The sequence below is a fragment of the Mirounga leonina genome, unplaced genomic scaffold, assembly GCF_011800145.1.
Source record: "Mirounga leonina isolate KUSES-001 unplaced genomic scaffold, KU_Mleo_1.0 Mir_127, whole genome shotgun sequence".
In the NCBI taxonomy this organism is placed as follows: domain Eukaryota; kingdom Metazoa; phylum Chordata; class Mammalia; order Carnivora; family Phocidae; genus Mirounga; species Mirounga leonina.
The window spans coordinates 60,766,812-60,784,994 of record NW_023270316.1 but is presented as its reverse complement, the minus strand read 5'-3'; the positions used below and the strand labels follow the sequence as shown (position 1 = coordinate 60,784,994).

The following is an 18,183-nucleotide window of genomic DNA, read 5'->3' as shown; positions in this document are numbered from 1 at the left end:
GGTTTATTTTAACCATATTTTATAGCTATTCTGAAAGGTAAGATTTTCACTGGAGTGCAAATAACTGAGTACATTAAGGTTTCTCAGCAGTTGAAGCATCTACAATAAGCATCTATGCAGAAAGAATTCTGAATTCATTTCTGAATTAAATCGCAGGTCCAGAGGTGGTTATTATTTTTGGACTCCAGACTTTTGGAAAAGAATTCTCTTTATCCTCTCTGTCCCCCCACTGCCCCCACTCCATTATGGTTCACTATGAAATAATGCAAGGTAGTCCATTACAACTTTTGAGATTGCTGGCCAGGAAAATAAAAGATACTGATAAATGTGTAATGTTACACATAACAAAGGAATGTTAAACCCAAGTTCAATGTTTAGGTTGTAGTGAGTGCAGAAACATTATTGCCACAAGGATACATTTAGGAATACATTTTGTGCTTTTCCCAAGCTCCATGAGCCACAGTTTTCATGAGTTTGACAAATTTCAGGGAAATTCTTCCTGTGACTACAACTTTTGGTTGTATTATATAGGAAGAAGCAGAATTGTTCACTTGTTTTAGAAATGTTTATGTTTTACTTAGTGCTAACTATTCAGCACCTAAACATTTTTGGAGGTTGTTGAATATAAATCCCATGGCATTTAAAGTACGTGCAATTCAGATTCACTTTGTTCTATTTCGACTGAATTGTGTACCTCCATTGCTTAATTCAGTAAATATATATTTTCTTACCGCATAAATCTTTGTTTTTCTTCTCTGTTTTATTTTGCAACATTTGTAATTTAGGTAGGTTTGCCATGAACTTTTCAGTTTGTTCCTATAAAATGGATTTCTTTTATATTTCTTTGTTATATGTAGTGCTGTACAGGCTTATTGGTTAACGTTTTGATCTAAGTATTTTTGAGTTCAAAGACAAGTTTGAAACTTTCTATTATTTGGTTATTCTTATTTGGTTGTCAGGTTGTCAGTGTATAGAAGAACTATTAATTTCCTGTTTCCCTGCATCACATTTTATGAGTGGGCAAGGCATTTACCTCTTGCCACCTATTAAAAATATTTCTTAGGATGCTTCCTTAGAAAAGCTGATTTTCATGGAGAGGCTGAGGACATTTGTAATTTAAACCTGTATTTTCCTTTTCCCAGTTAAGTTTTTGTCTGTAAAGCTTACAAAATATTTGAGGTTGAAGGTGGTCCTGCTGTGCTGTTATCACTTTGACCAAGAGAAGAGCCTGGGGATTAGGCTGTTTTTGCATGTTAGGTTTTATTAATTCAAGAAGGGGGAGGGATAATGCTTCTCAATTTATTTGATGAATAACTAAGGATGCATGGAGTAATACTAGTGCTTATATCCTGAATTGGCACATTAAAAATGACACTAGCATTAAAATAATTGAGGAAGCCACAATTTTCAAATGAAAATGATTGAGTAAAGTGTTTAATTAGAAGAAAACCTCTTCCCACAGGTATTTTTCTTAAGACTTTATCTTGCTGACTTAAATATTAAATGTTTCTTATTCAAAAAAGGATAGATTATCAAGAATTTTGGATGTCTGAAATATTTAATACTAAATATAGCTCATGTGTTTTCTTTCTAAGAGTACTTTGTGTTTGCCTCTTTTCTGTGCAATACCTTTATTCTGTAACCTCAGTGTTTTTACATAGTAACTTCCCTTTCACATTCTATGCAAGGATATGTAGAGCCCACAGTACTAAATACTTGTATTATAATCTTATTACTGAAGGAAATGAGATAAGGTGAGCTAGATGAAAGGGACAGAAGATACTGTTTTTATAGAGCATCTAAAAACATTTATGTAAGTTTCCAAATAATTTTCTTAAATATCTAAATGTGGGTACATATATATTTATTTAGATACCCCCACACCTACTCCCTGAACGTACATAAACATATGTGATTTTCCATAACTAATCCCAGGAGTATTTTTAATGTCTATATTGCATGTGTTAATTTAGTTAGTATACCTAAAAATAAAACATCTTTGAGGTATTAGTAATTAGGATACTAACAGAATTTGCAGGACGGCCGTAAGGTGAAAGTAGCTGAGAAAAAATGACTCTTGGTGAACGTTTTCTTCAAGCACTTTGGACAGCCCAGTAAAAACTTCCTTGCCCTTGTGTATAGAAATCCTTCTACATATTTAATTTTGATAATCAGTACCATTTGCTGATATCTCTACAATCATGGAACAATTGTGTAGCTTCTAGTCAATCTTTTCCTTAGAAATTATAGCAACACCTCATTAAATTGTGTATCATTGCAGCAGAATGTGACCCATGTATTTTTCACATGTGTTCATCAGGGTTTCGAATAATGCTGATCTTTTGAGAGCCACTCCAGGGTATATATTCAAAAGAATTGAAAGGACTTAGAACGGTTCCTAACCTACTACCCTGAGCCCTTGATGAAGACAATCCTTGAGCAGTTCCTAAAAGGAGATACAATATGTGTTTAATTTTTTAAGGATTTTCAATGCCAAGTTTTAACCTCATTAAAAAATAGTGGCTTTTAAGACAAGATCAAGTTGAATGAATCTTAGGGAGAATAATTTTAACCAACTTTATTCTTCAGTATAAAGAAATGTTTGTGAATTTAGCAAATTCAGGTAGAGCTTTAATAATGCTACTTTGTTCCTTTTATGCAAGCAGTATCTATTTAGTACTCAGTACAAAATACAGGCTTTATTTTTTTTCTTTTATTTCTTAAAGATTTTATTTATTTGAGAGAGAGAGAATGAGAGAGAGCACATGAAAAGGGGGAGGGTCAGAGGGAGAAGCAGACTCCCCACTGAGCAGGGAGCCCAGGACTCCAGGATCATGACCTGAGCCAAAGGCAGTCGCTTAACCAACCTTAGCCACCCAGACGCCCCCAGGCTTTCTTTTAATGTTGGTAGGTAAAGTACTGAAAACTTGATTCCTGTTTGGGTTTTTTGTTTCCCTTAGGTTATCAACAAATGTATTAACAGTAGTTTTATATTTATTGACCTACAGACATGTTGTCAGAAGAAAGTAGATTATAATACTTGGACATACTACTGTGCTGAGTATTAAATGGAAACAGTTGTAAATGGTATTTTGTAAATTTTTTAAGGCCCTGAACTTTTTCTAATTTTTAAATGGTGCTAAAGAATACATAATGTCAAATTGACCACCTTAACCCTTTGTGTTTTTTTTTTTTTTAATTATTTTTTTTAAGTAATCTCTACACCCAAGGTGGGGCTTAAACTCACAACCCAGAGAGATTAAGTGTTGCATGGTCTTCCAACTGAGCCAGCCAGGTGACCCCCATCTTAGCCATTTTTAAGTGTACAATTTGGTAGTATTAAGTATATTCATATTCACAGTCTCCAGAACTTTTTCATATCTGCAACTTTAACCTGTTAAGCCTAACTCCTTTTTTTCCTCTCCCCAGCTCCTGGCAACCACCATTCTATTTTTTATCTCTACGAATTTGAGTACTTTGGAGATACCTCACATAAGTGGAATCATACAGTGTTTGTTTTTGTGATTGCCTTATTTCACTTAACATAAATGTCCTCACCATTCATTCCTGTGTTAGCTTATGCCAGGATTTCATTCCTTTTTAAGGCTGAATAATATTCTATTCTATGCGTATACCACATTTTGCATATCCATTCATCCATAATGGACACTTGGGTTGCTTCCACCTCTTGGTTATTGTGAATGAATAATGCTGCTATGAACATGGTGTGCAAAGACTCTTTGAGATCCTGCTTTCAATTCTTTTGAATATATACCCTGAAGTGGAATTGCTGGATCATGTAATTTTATTTTTAAATTTTTGAAAAATTCCTATTTTCCATAGTGGTTGCAGTGTTTTATATTCCCACTAACAGTGAACAAGAATTCCAGTTTCTCTAGATCCTTGTCAATGCTGTTTTCTGTTTTTCTGATTTTGGCCATCATAATAGGTGTGAGGTGATAGCTCACTGGTTTATTTGCATTTGCCTAATTATATTGAGCATCCATTCATATGCTGGTTGGCCATTTGTATATTGGCTTTGGAGAAATGTCTGCTTAAGTCTTTTGCTCATTTTTTAATTGAGTTATTTGGTTTTTGTTATTGAATTGTAGGAGTTCTTTTAAGTATTTTGGATATTAACCCCTTACCAGATACGTGATTTGCAAATTTTTCTCCCATTTCATGGGTTGCCTTTTCACTCTTGATTGTGTACTTTGATGACAGGAGTTTTAATTATTGATGTAGTCCAGTTTTATTTTTTTTGTTGCCTGTGCTTTTGGTGTCAAATGCAAGAAATTGCCAAACCGAATGTCTCTAAAGCTTTCTTCCCCCTCTATTTTCTTTTAGGAGTTTTAGTTTAGGTCTTGCATTTAAGTCTTTAATCCATTTTGAATTAATTTTTATATGTGGTGTATGGTAAGGGTCCAACTTCATTCTTTTGTCTGTGAACATCTAGTATTCCTAACATCATTTGTTGAAGAGACTGTCCTTTCCCCATTGAAAGGCCTTGGCTAGTCCCTTGAACTTATAAACCTCTTAAAATTATATTCAATAATTTTTATTGGCCAATAATTCTTATTGGCAGATAGAGGACTTGCTTAAAAGTTTTTTCTCCATCTGTATTTAACTGTGTAAAAGAAGTGCAATAGCCAGAAATGTGAAAATTGAAATCCCAGTCCTGACCTTGATATTAAGTTACTATGTAACATTGGATAGTCACTTGACCACCCTGTGCCTCTGCTTCTTCATATTCCGGATTGCTAATAATGAAGCCATTGTCCTCTTATTCTAGAATTGATTGGAGGTTTAAATGGGATGGTATATTAAAATACACTTTCAAAATTGTGACATGCCCAAGAGACACAAAGCATACTTTTTCCCCTCAATAGATTAGTTTATTTACCTCTAGTTCATTATTTTTCAGCTTTAAATGTGAAATTGTAAGAATTTAGAGATTTTTAAAGTGGATTTTTATTACATGCTTTGAAATCTTACAGCATATTAAGTGTATATTTTTTTCCCTTGGGCTTTGTATTGCTTCCTGAGGAAGCAGTGTGAAAAGTAAATGCTGTAACTTGGCCAGAGTTGTCTTAATGGCAATCGGTAAATATGACGAAGTATAGGGATGGTGTTTTTTAAAAATGCATTAAATGAAAGCTAGATGTAAGGTTCAGATAAGTCAAAGTCCTTTTTTTCAGGAATGCAAGTTAGAGAAGGAACCTTCACACAGGACAAAAAGCACATGTTTTAGGATTCTTTCAAATGGGGAGCTCCCCCTAGTGTGTTTAAGATGAGATTTACACAAGTTTGTTTGCAAGAGACCTTTGAGGAGCACATCTGTTGGGTGTATCAAGGGATATTTTAATAAGAAGATTTGAGCTCAAAGTAGCATAAAAGTGGATATGATTTATTTCCTATTGAGCATTAGTTTTAAAGGTGGTAGTTGAAATGAAAAATTTTAAGACCCAGATTTTATTTTCTTTGACAACACTTGCTATCATTTTTCTTCATAATTTTATAACCTAAGTCTCTGTTTTCTAAAGTATCAAAAAACTACTCTGTCATGATCTTTCAAAAGAAAATAAGAAAATATCCAAAGGACATTATTGCATTCTTAATTACAAATTATTGAAAAGAAGTCATAAGTATGAAAGCCAAAAAATAATAGATTTTGCTTCTTCAAAGAGAATTTTATTTTCTCTTCATGCAAGAGAATGTTAATAATTATATATTAAATTATGTACAGCTGGAAATTAAAAGGCCAGGAACAAATGTAATATTTGAATGAAAGAATTTCATTTATTCAAGTATTTTAAGTTGATTTAAGGTCATTTGTGGTTAGAATTAGTGAAAGGATTATTTAGCCATATTCATGTCATGGATTTCTCCAAAGAGATTGTGCAATATTTTTTATTTTTTTATTTTTTAAAGATTTTATTTATTTATTTGAGAGAGAGAATGAGATAGAGAGAGCATGAGAGTGGGGAGGGTCAGAGGGAGAAGCAGACTCCCCGCTGAGCAGGGAGCCTGATGCGGGACTCGATCCCAGGACTCCAGGATCATGACCTGAGCCGAAGGCAGTCGCTTAACCAACTGAGCCACCCAGGTGCCTGAGATTGTGCAATATTTTATAATTTGAAATTTTCTTAAATATTTTAAAATTATTTTTAACTAATACAACCCTTTATTCAAGTTTTTAAATCTATGTAAAATCATCTTGGTGGCGTTTTTTTTTGTTTGGTTGATCAGTGCCTACATATACCAATCCTGTTTTCTTTCATTTTAAAAAAGTATTGTCCTTATATATTTTGTTTAGCCTTATTATTACGTTTCTTAATTTAAGCATGGTCCCCAGACCATAAACAAAATACTGAAGTTTTTTTTGTTTCTGTTTTAGTTTGTTTTTATTCCCTGATTCTTCTTCCCCCAGCCTTTTTATTGAGGTATAACTTAGATACACAAATCTAAATGTGAAGCTTAGTGAATTTTTATATACACTCTTGAGAACAAAATTGAACTTTTGCATCTACTGACAGAAGTTTTCATTGGACCTTTATATGTATTTTATTGTGACTATTATTTTATGGGACTTTAGAATTGAAAGTCATGCCAGAAGTTTACTCCATCTTCCTCATTTTGTACATAAAGAAAGGCTCATTTTATACATAAAGAAAGTAAAGGCCAGAAAGTAAAGGCTTTGTTTCTTCACACTTATGAAGTATTTTAAAAGATTGAAATTGGTTATGGAACAATTATGATGCAGATTTTATTAGTAACTTGTATGTTAATTAAGAACAAATTTTATTTGAAAGTATAACCAGTAGATCTGAATCCCTTTTGGGGGTATGTTTGTATTTCTTTAATGGAATATGCTTTCTTTCAATGCCTCTGTGAAAACCAGGCGTTTCATTTTGTCAGTGTGTTATGTTTAGCCTTGTAACACTGTATGGAAATACTGTTAAATGCAGTTGGATTTTCTTCCCACTCTCTTGGTTTGGAAAAAAGTAAGAATATGAATGTGGGGGATAGTTGACAAGATTTTACACCACTGTTATTTTAAGGCCTAAATACTAATATATGTATATATTTAATGATACTTCTTGATTTTGTATTTCATAGTTTATTAAGTTTCTGATATAGTGGGTTCATACAGAGTTATTAACCTAGTCAGTTGATAAGTTGGCTTTTCCAGTGTAGTATGCCAGCTAGTATGAGCGTTACAATATAATTTTTTATCTAGTTTGTAAGATTTGTAATTAGTTAACCATCATGTTTCCTTTGATGTAAGATAATTTTGAAAACCTCTAAGCCTTGTGTTTCAAGATTCGGAAAATGGTTTGGTTTTATCAGTTCCCACTCTACCCATGAGTTCCATGTAACCTCTCTGCTTCAGTTTTGCCATTAGGAAAATGAGATGAAAGGATCTATGCTGCAGGATTATGGTGAAGATTAAGTGATACACAACATAATTTATTATAACACCTATTACCATTTTTGTGAATTTCCTTTTTTTTTGAATTTTAAAAATTGGAATTGTGGGCACATAAGAGTATTTAGCTATTTTCAGGACAAGCAGTGTGGTGATACAGAAAGAACCACTTCATTAGAACTGGCTGTGCCTGGCTCTGCTACTTACTAGCTTAGGTTGTATTTTTTTTTTTTTTTAAGATTTTATTTATTTATTTGAGAGAGAATGAGAGAGAGAGCATGGGGGGGGCGGGTGGAGGGTCAGAGGGAGAAGCAGACTGCCTGATGAGAGGGAGCCTGATGCGGGACTCGATCTAGGACTCCAGGATCATGACCTGAGCCGGAGGCGGTCGCTTAACCAACGGAGCCATCCAGGCGCCCTAGCTTAGGTTGTATTGACAAGTCCCCTTAACTTCACTGAGCTTCAGATTTCTTATCCACAAAATGGTGATAATAGCAATCTTGAGAATTTTAATAAGAACCAGAAATATTTGTTAATCATCTAGCAAAATGTCTGTTTGGCTCATGGTAGAAACTCAGATGATGATGATTATTGTCATCCCAATGTTATGTTAAACACTTAACAGGATAAAAGCTTTCTAATCTGAAACCTTTCGGAAAAGTTCTGCAACCCAACATATATCCAGTATAAGAAGTTAGAATTAGCTATTGAGTAGTTCTAACGAAAGTAAAATTTTGTGCCTTAAGAAACATAATGGTTTTGACTTTGAATTGAGCCCCATAGATGGCTCCAAAAATATTTTCCCTTGGTTTTAAAAAGTCTTTTCTCCAAAATCTCTTTTTCTTTCTTTCTTTTTAAAGATTTATTTATTTGGAGGGAGCGCATGAGCAGGAGGGGCAGAGAGAGAGAGAGGGAGAGTCTCTCCAGCAGACTCCAAGCTGATGTGGGACTCAATATCATGACCCTGAGATCAGGACCTGAGCTGAAACCAAGAGTTGGACGCTTAACCAACTGCACCACCCAGGGCCCCCCAAAATCTCTGTTTCTTGTCCAAAACCAGTTTGGTAACATGAATGATTTAATAAACCAGACATGTTCTAATTTTCAAAGCAAGAAGGTTTTAATCTTTGAGGAAATTTAGATGAGTGCATTTCTAGGGCTTTGTATATTTTAGAGTTTAAGTTGGTGATGGATGGGATAGAGGTTGGAGGGGGATGTTCTTGTGCAGAAGAAAGGTCAAATGTGAAATATATGGTTCAATTTATTATTTGTAATGTAGGTTTATGTGGGAAAAACAGGAAAAGCCTAGAAGGGATTATTTTTATGTGATAATAGTTCTTTTTTAGAGCATAGGCAATTTTGAAATTCGATTATTGGTATAGTGAGAGATAGTTGCACATAAAAAAATATTTTAACCTAAGAATCTAGAATTAAGAGGATTAGTTGTAACCATAGGACAAATTTATATCAGCCTAGTGATATCTTATCAAGATTTATTCTAGTCCCTACACACTCTTCCTTTATTAATCTGTGCCTTAAAAGGGTATGACATTTTAACATTTTCTACCCATTAATTTTGCCTAGATAAGCTGAGCGACTCATGGTAAAGGTCCTTGGAAGGATTATATCATGTAAAAAACTACTGTAGAAATGAAAACAGTTTTGAGTATGTGAGAAAAAGAAATTGTAGTGTTAGCTATTAGTAATGCACTTTGTAACTAGTAAATGGCAGCGTTGATGCTGGCATGTTAAAGGAAAACTTTCCCTTTGTCTTAAAGCTAGTGAACCTAGTTAGATATTAGGAAATATCAACAAAGTCTTCTGGTTATTTTGGAGTTTGAACACCAGAAGTATCCCAACAATTACTCTGAAATAAATTATTATAATAAAAAAAACAGTAGATTATTTTTAATCACAGGAATTGAAGATGTTTTAGTATGCAGTGTTCTGTGAGAGGTTAGGCTGCAAACCCCAGTGAGTGTTGTTACAAAGGCTCCATCTGCAAACCGATGATAAGCTATACAGTACTTTTGGATTATCCAAAACGATGTCTTTGTGGCCTCTGATAATGCCTGAGTTGTGATAGTTCCTGGTCATTTATATACTTCGGCAGGTAACAACTAATGTAAAATTTTGAATTTTTGTTGTACAGTTTTAGTTGTCAATCCGTTTCTCAAAGCAGTAAGTTAGAAAAAAAATCAAGAGATTGCATCCAGAAAATTGGGCCTCAATCAGGTAATAGAAAGAGTAAAAGGTCTTTGTATATAAATTTTATTGTTATTCGAGTATGGACAATGTCTAATCCCAAATAACATTATACTCAATGTAAATCTTTAATGTAATAAAAAAAGAGTTATTCTTAGAGCTTCCATTTTAGTGAGCTTATAGCAGTTATCGAAAATATGTAACAACTGTCCAGTCATCCATATATGACATCTGCTTTTTTATGAGATTCATTATTCAGATAAAACCTTGGTGGATTTGTATGTATAGTTAGAAGGGCTTATAAAAAACTTTTTGGCAGGAAGCCCAAATATTATGGGGTTAGTTTTTTGTTTCCTAAAAATGTCATTTATTTTGAAAATTTAAAACCTGTTGTAAACACTTGGGAAGGGACTTAGCACAAGCATCAATAAATGTTTGTCACAGTCTAGGAAGAATGGATTTCTAGAAACTGTTTTACTCAAGTACAAATACCTATGTAATGGATTTGGAGAAATTTTAATGTTTCCTTCTAAAAAAACTTCTGAAATTGGGTTACCTTTCCTAGAAAATGAAAAATCATATATTTTACAAAGCAGGACCCCTTAAAACTAATCTTGAATTATGATTTATCCAATTAAATTATTTTCAAGTTGGCCTTCAGCTATAGCACATGGGAAAAAATAGACTGTCAGTTTTTCCAAGTGCTTATCACGAAATTTTTTCCTTTATTAAATTTAATGCTTTATTGCTGACTTTGCTGACATGAAACATTTATTAGGCTGTTCCTCTTCATTTTCAATTGTAGTTGTGAAGGTATTTACGTAGAACACTATGGTTGAAGTCCATCTGGTTTGTAGGAGGGCTGTTGTGTGTGTGAATGATTCTTTTGAGACCATATATGTAGATGTTTAGAAGGAAGTAGCCCTAATGGTTAAAGATATGATTTAACCAGACCAAAGGTAGTATCTGTAGATTTGGTGGTAATCAACACCCCAAGGAGATGATTAGTCTAAAGGGTATAGGTAGATCTGTGTGTTTAATGAGGTCAAATTAATTTTCAGTATTATTGTTATATAACTTCATCTGTCTTTGAAAATATGTTTTCATCCTAGCTTTCATTTTTTACTTTTTCTGCCTTGTTTGCAACATGTTTACTATTACATGCTTTGCTGGGATAATTTTTCCCTAAATTGTCATTACCCAGTCCATTTCCTATGGGTATATTAGGTTCTTTATCCCGCATGTTAGTATTTCTTAAGTAAGATTATATTTCTGATATATCCTCATTACTCTGTTTATGCCAGTATAAACACTAGTGCTATTACTTTTTAAAATATTGCCAAAACCAAGTATTTATTTGTTAGGATACTCTTATTCAAACTTTAGACTCCTGTTCAAATGTAAAACTCAAATTCTGTGAAATTATTAAATATTTAATATTTCAAATATATTGAATTTATATTATTTTTGATGCAGTAATTCTTAGCCCTTTATGTTACTGAGTTTCCTTAACATTAATTATATTCATAAAGTCACGCTATTCTTTGGTTCTTACAGTATTTCTTACATGGTAACTGTTTGGTTTATTATTTAAATCAAATTCCAGGATATTGCTCCTTAGTCATTTTATTAAAATAAATATATGGAATTCCCCTCTACTTTTTTTTTTTTTTAAGATTTTATTTATTTGACAGAGAGAGACACAGCGACAGAGGGAACACAAGCAGGGGGAGTGGGGGAGGGAGAAGCAGACTTTCCCCGGATCAGGGACCCCGATGCAGGGAGCCTGATGCTCCATCCAAGGACCCTGGGATCATGACCTGAGCCAATGGCAGACACTTAACGACTGAGCCACCCAGACGCCCCGCCCCCTACTTTTGCCTAAGTCTTACTCCATCTGTTTTTAATGCTGTTAATATTTTTAACGTAAGGAATTACATGGTTAGATAAAGGAACTGTATCGGTACACAATTGTATAATGGAATTACTTGAAACTAAAAATATATATCTTTTAATGTGGAATTTTAACATGTTTTTCTATAGTTCTAGACCTTAATATATTCTAAAATGGTAGGTTTTTATATAGTAGCAGATTTTTAAGGTTTTATTTTTGGTTACTAAGCACATTTTAATTTTGAAGAGTACTTGTTTTGAATATGTAATAAATGCACATGGTTAAAAAGTTCAAGTATTAAAAAAAGTTATACAGTTGCTTACTTCCATTCTTCAGAGGCAGCCAGCCATGATTAATCAGTTTGTTATGTATCTTTCAGAGATCTTTCCTATGTATCCAAAGGTACTATTTTACAAGCACTAATTTCCTAAGATGAATATTTTATATTTTTTTCATCAAAAGACTCATTTATGCCATTTTACGTAATAATCTTAATGAATTCTAAAACAAACATAAAATTATAATTCTGGCCTTGGGATATTGATTTAAATGTAAGCCTGTCAGGCCTTTATTGACTTAAATAATTATTATATTTTGTTTGGAATGTTTAACCAGCTGTGTATTCATCCCTGTAATGAACCTCCCCACCTTTTAAAAAAAGCTAAATCATATTAATGATAATGAATTATTGAATAGAAGATATAATTAGCACATCAAAACTATGATTTCATAGATCTTATTGCTATAGTTTGAGGCAAAAATAAAAAAATGGAACTGACTTAAGGAAAAATAATAAGCATATAAATACTAGTACAGATAATAAGCAGATACTGAAAAAATTCTGGTTGTGGTATGCAGTTGTCTGAAGTTGAGCAATACTGAACAAAATGTAATTTATACCAGTTCACTTGTATTATGAAGTATGTATTAAAAGCTTCTCAGTTGTATATAGTTGTAATTGTGTTTATTATCAGTATTATGACTAAGAAATCTTTGGGTCTGAATTCCATTCTAAGCTACTTTTCTTTTAGAAAGAAGCTTAAAGTAGGTAAATATTATCCTTAATGTTTCTATATTTTCTATTTTCTCTATAGAATCTGAATTTTGACATATAGGGAGTGTCAAAATTTCTAAATGAAAATGAAGTGGTTTGTCATATTTTAGAGGTTCATGCATTGTTACCTCTTTATTAGATATGGTAATAGAGGAAAATAGGATAGATGATTCCAGCTTCATGTTTTTATTTATGTAGATTTTACAAAGATGTAAATAGGAGACCTAAAGATCTAGTTTAGCAACTTAAGCATCATTACAAAAATTTTTAACAGCAGTCCTAGTTAGTCCTTGTCCAGTGTATGCATGAGAACCTTTACTAACGTAGTACTTATGTCTCCGGGGAACTCTTTCCTTCTTTTAACATTTGCTTGTTGTTGATGTTACTTAACTTGAAAAGGAAGTTTTAGGTTGTAAAAAAGCACAGGCTATTTCTGGAAGTTTTTTATTTTCTTGCTAGGTGATAACTTTTAGCCTAGTTTAAGATGTTATATATCTTAACATCACTTCTGTTGATTTCTTTTGGCTGTACATTTCCTGGAATATGGCAAAATAACTAGACCAGAGTAGCTGTCGGTTAGCTGAAGATCCCAACACAGGAGAGCTGGAGGGCTGACTGTGGGTGCACATTTTCCCTTTAGCCCATGGGAAAAGTAGCTTTGACAGGCACTTGGCTATCCTTATGAGGGTGTTCTAAGGACTGGTAACGTGATGGCACCGAAAGAAAATGAGCCCGTTGGTTCTACAGCAGAGGTAGCCACAGAAGGTATTACTGAATGCTCAGAGGTGGCTTGCTTTTGCTTCAGAAGAGAATAGTTAAGACCTGTTTAAGGGTACAGTAAAATTCCTGTACCCCTCCCCCTACTACATTTTAAATTAATTGGGTAAAAGTAAAAATACTGATTCTGCGAACCAGGTTAGTTTGTATTTGGGGGAAAGTTAGCCTTATTTTTATATTTTCAAAACTTTCTGGAAAATTTAAAAATTTTCAAAAACTATTTTTTTTTTGCAAAAATGAAATAGATGCTAGCAGATAAGATCTACTTACTTTAATTCTTTAAATTTCCTTATTGAGATTTTTATACCTTAATTGTTTTAATACCATGATAATATTAAATTATTGAGAGAACTGAACATTTTTGCTTTATCTTTAGCAAAAATTTTACTTGAGATTTTTGGCCAGCATTAAAATCAATTTTCTTTTCTTTCTTTTTTTATAAATCAGTTTTCTAAATGACAAGATTTCCATTAGTAAATAGCTCTAGAGGTAGAATATTATACCTTGCGCTATATTCTCAAGGGACATGTTTAGATTTCTTTTTGCCAAAGAGCCACAGCTCTGAGAGAACCATCTGATTTTAATTCTGCTAATGACAAAAGTAAACTTTTAGTCCCTCTACTGGTTGCCTTTGTTGTAGCAGAGCTTAATATTATTTTGTGGGGAGATTTTATAACTAAGATAGAGGCTGTTTATAACTTTATGATCAAGGTGAATTTTGAGGGATATTCTAATATGGACAGTCATCCCCAAATTGAGTGACTTTATAAACATACTTGCTAAGAATAAAAATGTACCGTATTTATTCTTAAATATAAAGATTTGGGAATTATTAAACTATGTTGACTTGGCACCAGATGGCTAATGGCATTGTATTGCAATGATTAAATCACAACTTTTGAAATGTTAAATTATTCTTTATAAAACATGCAGAAAATCTTGTGATACTGGTAGACAGCCAGAAATGTGTTTTAATTTCTTGGGTAAAACTGTTGTGAGAGAAAGATGTCAATTATTTCTTGTGCTTCTGCCAAGAATAAGTGCACTACCAAAGGCAGGGGAGGAGAAAACTTTGTTGGAGCAACATCATCGGATCATTTTCTGCAGGTGATTTAGAAATTTACGCTAAATTATTAATTCTAACATTTATATATAGAGGTAGGGATAATTTATTCCTGAAGAAATAAAAAACGCTCTTCTGTATATACATTCATTAAGTCATTCTAATTTTTATCATGACTAATCCTATTGCTTTTCTTAGTGTGATTTTTTTTTTTAATTAACATACTCCTATTGCTTTTCTTAGTGTGATTCTTGACTAAACTTATGTCAGAGAGGAAGGGATCTTAGGCATGTTAGGGTTAAATAAATAGGTGAAATGAGGATGGTCATATTTTTCTTTACTTTTCTCTACCTTTGATCTCTGTCTGAATTTTCCAAAATTTAAAGCCATTAAAGAACTTAATGTTGTTTTATCTTGCTTTCGTATATATGCTTTTTGAAAGTTGGCTGAAATTATTTAGTTTTCAAAAGTAGATGTTGATATATATTGCATTTTGCTTCAGTGTTTTTGTTGGGGGGAGGTGTACTGATTTATATATAGAAAAATTGGTGGGTAAGACATTACAAAACAACAGGAAACTAAGGAAAGAAATAGTTCTCCTCTAGTTAATTTTGCTGCAGATAGAATATATTAAATAAAGCCAAACTGATTGTAACACCATTCATTGTTGTGTGAATATGGCACAGTCCAGGTTGGTGTAGAACTGTATCCAAGAGAATTTAGTTGCTACCAACAGGACTTTCAGATGATATTTAGAGTTGGAATAAGGTTTTGGCTGTGTCAGTTACCAGCTGGCTGACTGGATTATATTATTTAATCTCAGTGAATATTTTACCTCACCAAGTTTTTAGGGTTAAATGAGGTAATACAGCTGTTTTATTGTTATTATCGAGTACCTGATTATTCTAGTAATTTCAGGCCTAGCCTCTGTGGAAAGTATATGTATCACTCTAGTAAAGTTTCAACTAAAAGCTTGTTGTCGAGGAAAAAGTAACTTTTATTTTGTTGTTCGAATTTAGCTTAATTTTTTTTTTTTAATTTTTTATTTATTTATTTGACAGAGAGAGAGATAGCGAGAGCAGGAACACAAGCAGGGGGAGTGGGAGAGGGAGAAGCAGGCTTCCTGCCGAGCAAGGAGCCCGATGTGGGACTCGATTCCAGAACCCTGGGATCATGACCTGAGCCGAAGGCAGACGCCTAACGACTGAGCCACCCAGGCGCCCCTAGCTTAATTTTTAATACCTCAAAGACTTGGCTAAATTTTAATTCATTTTAACTTGATCTTTAGATATTACGGTCCTTAAGAAAGTATTAGTTTTTGGATGGACATCATCATAAAGTTCTTTTTTCTTTTAAAATTAAATTAATTTATTTGACAGAAGGAGAGTGCGTGTGTGTGTAAGCAGGGAAAAAGTGGCAGGTGAGGGGAGAGGGAGAAGCAGACTTCCCGCTGAGCAGGGAACCCTGATGTTGGACTCCATCCCAGGACCCTGGGATCATGACCTGAGCCGAAGGCAGACTCTTATAAGCCACCCATCCATGAAGTTCCTAATACATCATAGATCATTGTTCTTTAATTATAGATATGACTAACTTTCTGGCCTCTGGAGGATAATTCTTAATGTGCTTACATAGGAATAAGAATTGATGGATGTCGCACTCTCATTCAGGAAATACGAAGAAAATTTTAGTTAGGTTAAAATGTAGAGGTGATACAGAAACACTGTTGCAAGTATTTGGTCCATGTTGTGGTGGCTTTAAGAGATTTACTGATTTGTTTTTTGAAAGGCAGCAAGTTATATAGAGTAGTTTTAGCTTAAGGGTGGAAGCAAGATACAATAATACTGAAGATACGAGGACGTCTTGGTCTTTTTTTATCTCCCTTTGCCAATTTTTGATCTGCAGTGGAATTTGTAGGGACCAGAAGAAAGTTGTTGTTAAATGTACATTTATTATTTGTGAGGTTGGAGATTATGTATCATGCACCTAACACAGTGCCTGATATATGGTAGCCACTCAGTGAATATTTGAATGACAAACAGGAATAAATGATTAGCAGATGGCAAAACAGATATAGAAGGCAGGTAGTGTATCCTTGTATCCGAACAAATTCATAAGTTAGAGAAGGTATTTGTATTGAGGTAAAGGTAACATATCTATATTTCTTTCAAAGCTTGTTGAAGTTTGATTAATTCTAAATGGTTCCATGAACATCAGTAGTTTTGTATTAAACTACAGTTGGTGAATCAGTGAGTATTTAAGTGCCCAATGCTCAGGTATTTTGTGCTCAGTGCTGAGGAAGAAATATAACATGATCCTTGCCTTCAGTTGATTCAAACACCTGAAACCATAGCAAATAATACAAGATGGTGTATTTTTAAAGAACCGTAGTAAAAACACATGACAGTTTACTATCTTAACCATTTTTGAGTGTATTCAGTAGTGTTGAGTATATTCACATTGTTGTGCAAGGTGTTATGTATTAAGTTAAAAATAATTTGGAGAGGATAAATGCTGTAGGGAGTAGTATTCAAAATGTACTCCATGAAACCACTCCAAATCCAACTTTATTTGAAGAAATATTCTACTGTATCTGTATTTTTATTGAGTCTGAAAGTTGCCACTATTAGAATTTGATGAGAAAGAACTAATTTTTTAAGGGCAGGCTAATCAGGGAAGGCTTCGTGGAAAAAGATGAGGACTTTAATTTGGTTTTGAAGGATTATTAGGAATTGGATGGGCTGTGGGCAGCGAAAAGAAAAGACATTTTATTTGAGGGAGCCACTCGAAGCTCAGAGGTTAGAATGAACATTGCGTATCTCTAGGTCCGTGAGAAGACCTGCATAGAATTTATTATTATGTTGGAGATGAATGATGTGACAGTATAGTGTAACGTTTCACAAAATGTGTTCCATTTACCATGAATGTTGTAGAGAAGGAGGAAGGGTAAATTCATGTTTTTTTTCCCCCCTGCAAGTCTTCTGTAACATTTGGATGCTACTATGCATTTGAAATCTAGAGGTTACATCCACCATATTTTAATTTGACCAGAGGACGTTTTCTCCACTGGGATGGTTATCTCCTGGACACCAGTTTGAAAAATGTATATGCTACCTACAAGTTGTGTAACTTGATCAAGAAGTTTTCAACTACCAAATCTCCGCTCCCACTTTTTGAAAATTAGTTGTAATCACAGTTTGTGTATGTGAAAAGTGTTTGTAAATGCATTTAACAAAGTATGTGCTGTAATATGCTAGTGACTGAGAGTTATATAAATGTAAGGGAAGTTTATTGAACCATAGAGTATTACATGTATATAACCCTTCTACACCCTCGCTATTCCAAATATGGTCTATGGACATTAGCATTTCCTAGACTACAATCTTGTTAGAAATGTGGAACCTTTGTCTTCATCCCAGACTTGCTGAATTAGAACCTGCATTTTAACAAGATTTCCAAGTGATCCATATGCACATTAAAATTTGTCATATGCTGTTCTGTGACATATTCAGCAAAACGTCATTCTGTCCTTTCTTGAACAGTGTTAGTAGCAGAGAGTTTGATACCTTTGATTTCAAACAAACACAGGTTTACCCTGTTGAACTTTTATCCTTTGGTCATAATTTTGTCTTAAATGTGCTTAATGAATACGCTTAATATCTTAAATGAGAGCCATTTATACGTAAAAGATAAGCTTATGTTTATCTAATTCTCTCACAAAATGCATCCCCTAGAATTGACCATAGTACTCAGAGTAACTT

The 18,183-nt window shown here is 33.5% G+C and overlaps 1 protein-coding gene across 3 annotated transcripts in view; it reads left to right on the top strand.

Moving 5' to 3' along the window:
* The window catches only part of INTS6 (integrator complex subunit 6), a 112,074-nt gene that overhangs the window by 2,634 nt on the left and 91,257 nt on the right, over positions 1-18,183 (top strand). The gene's annotated exons all lie outside the window — the stretch shown is intronic.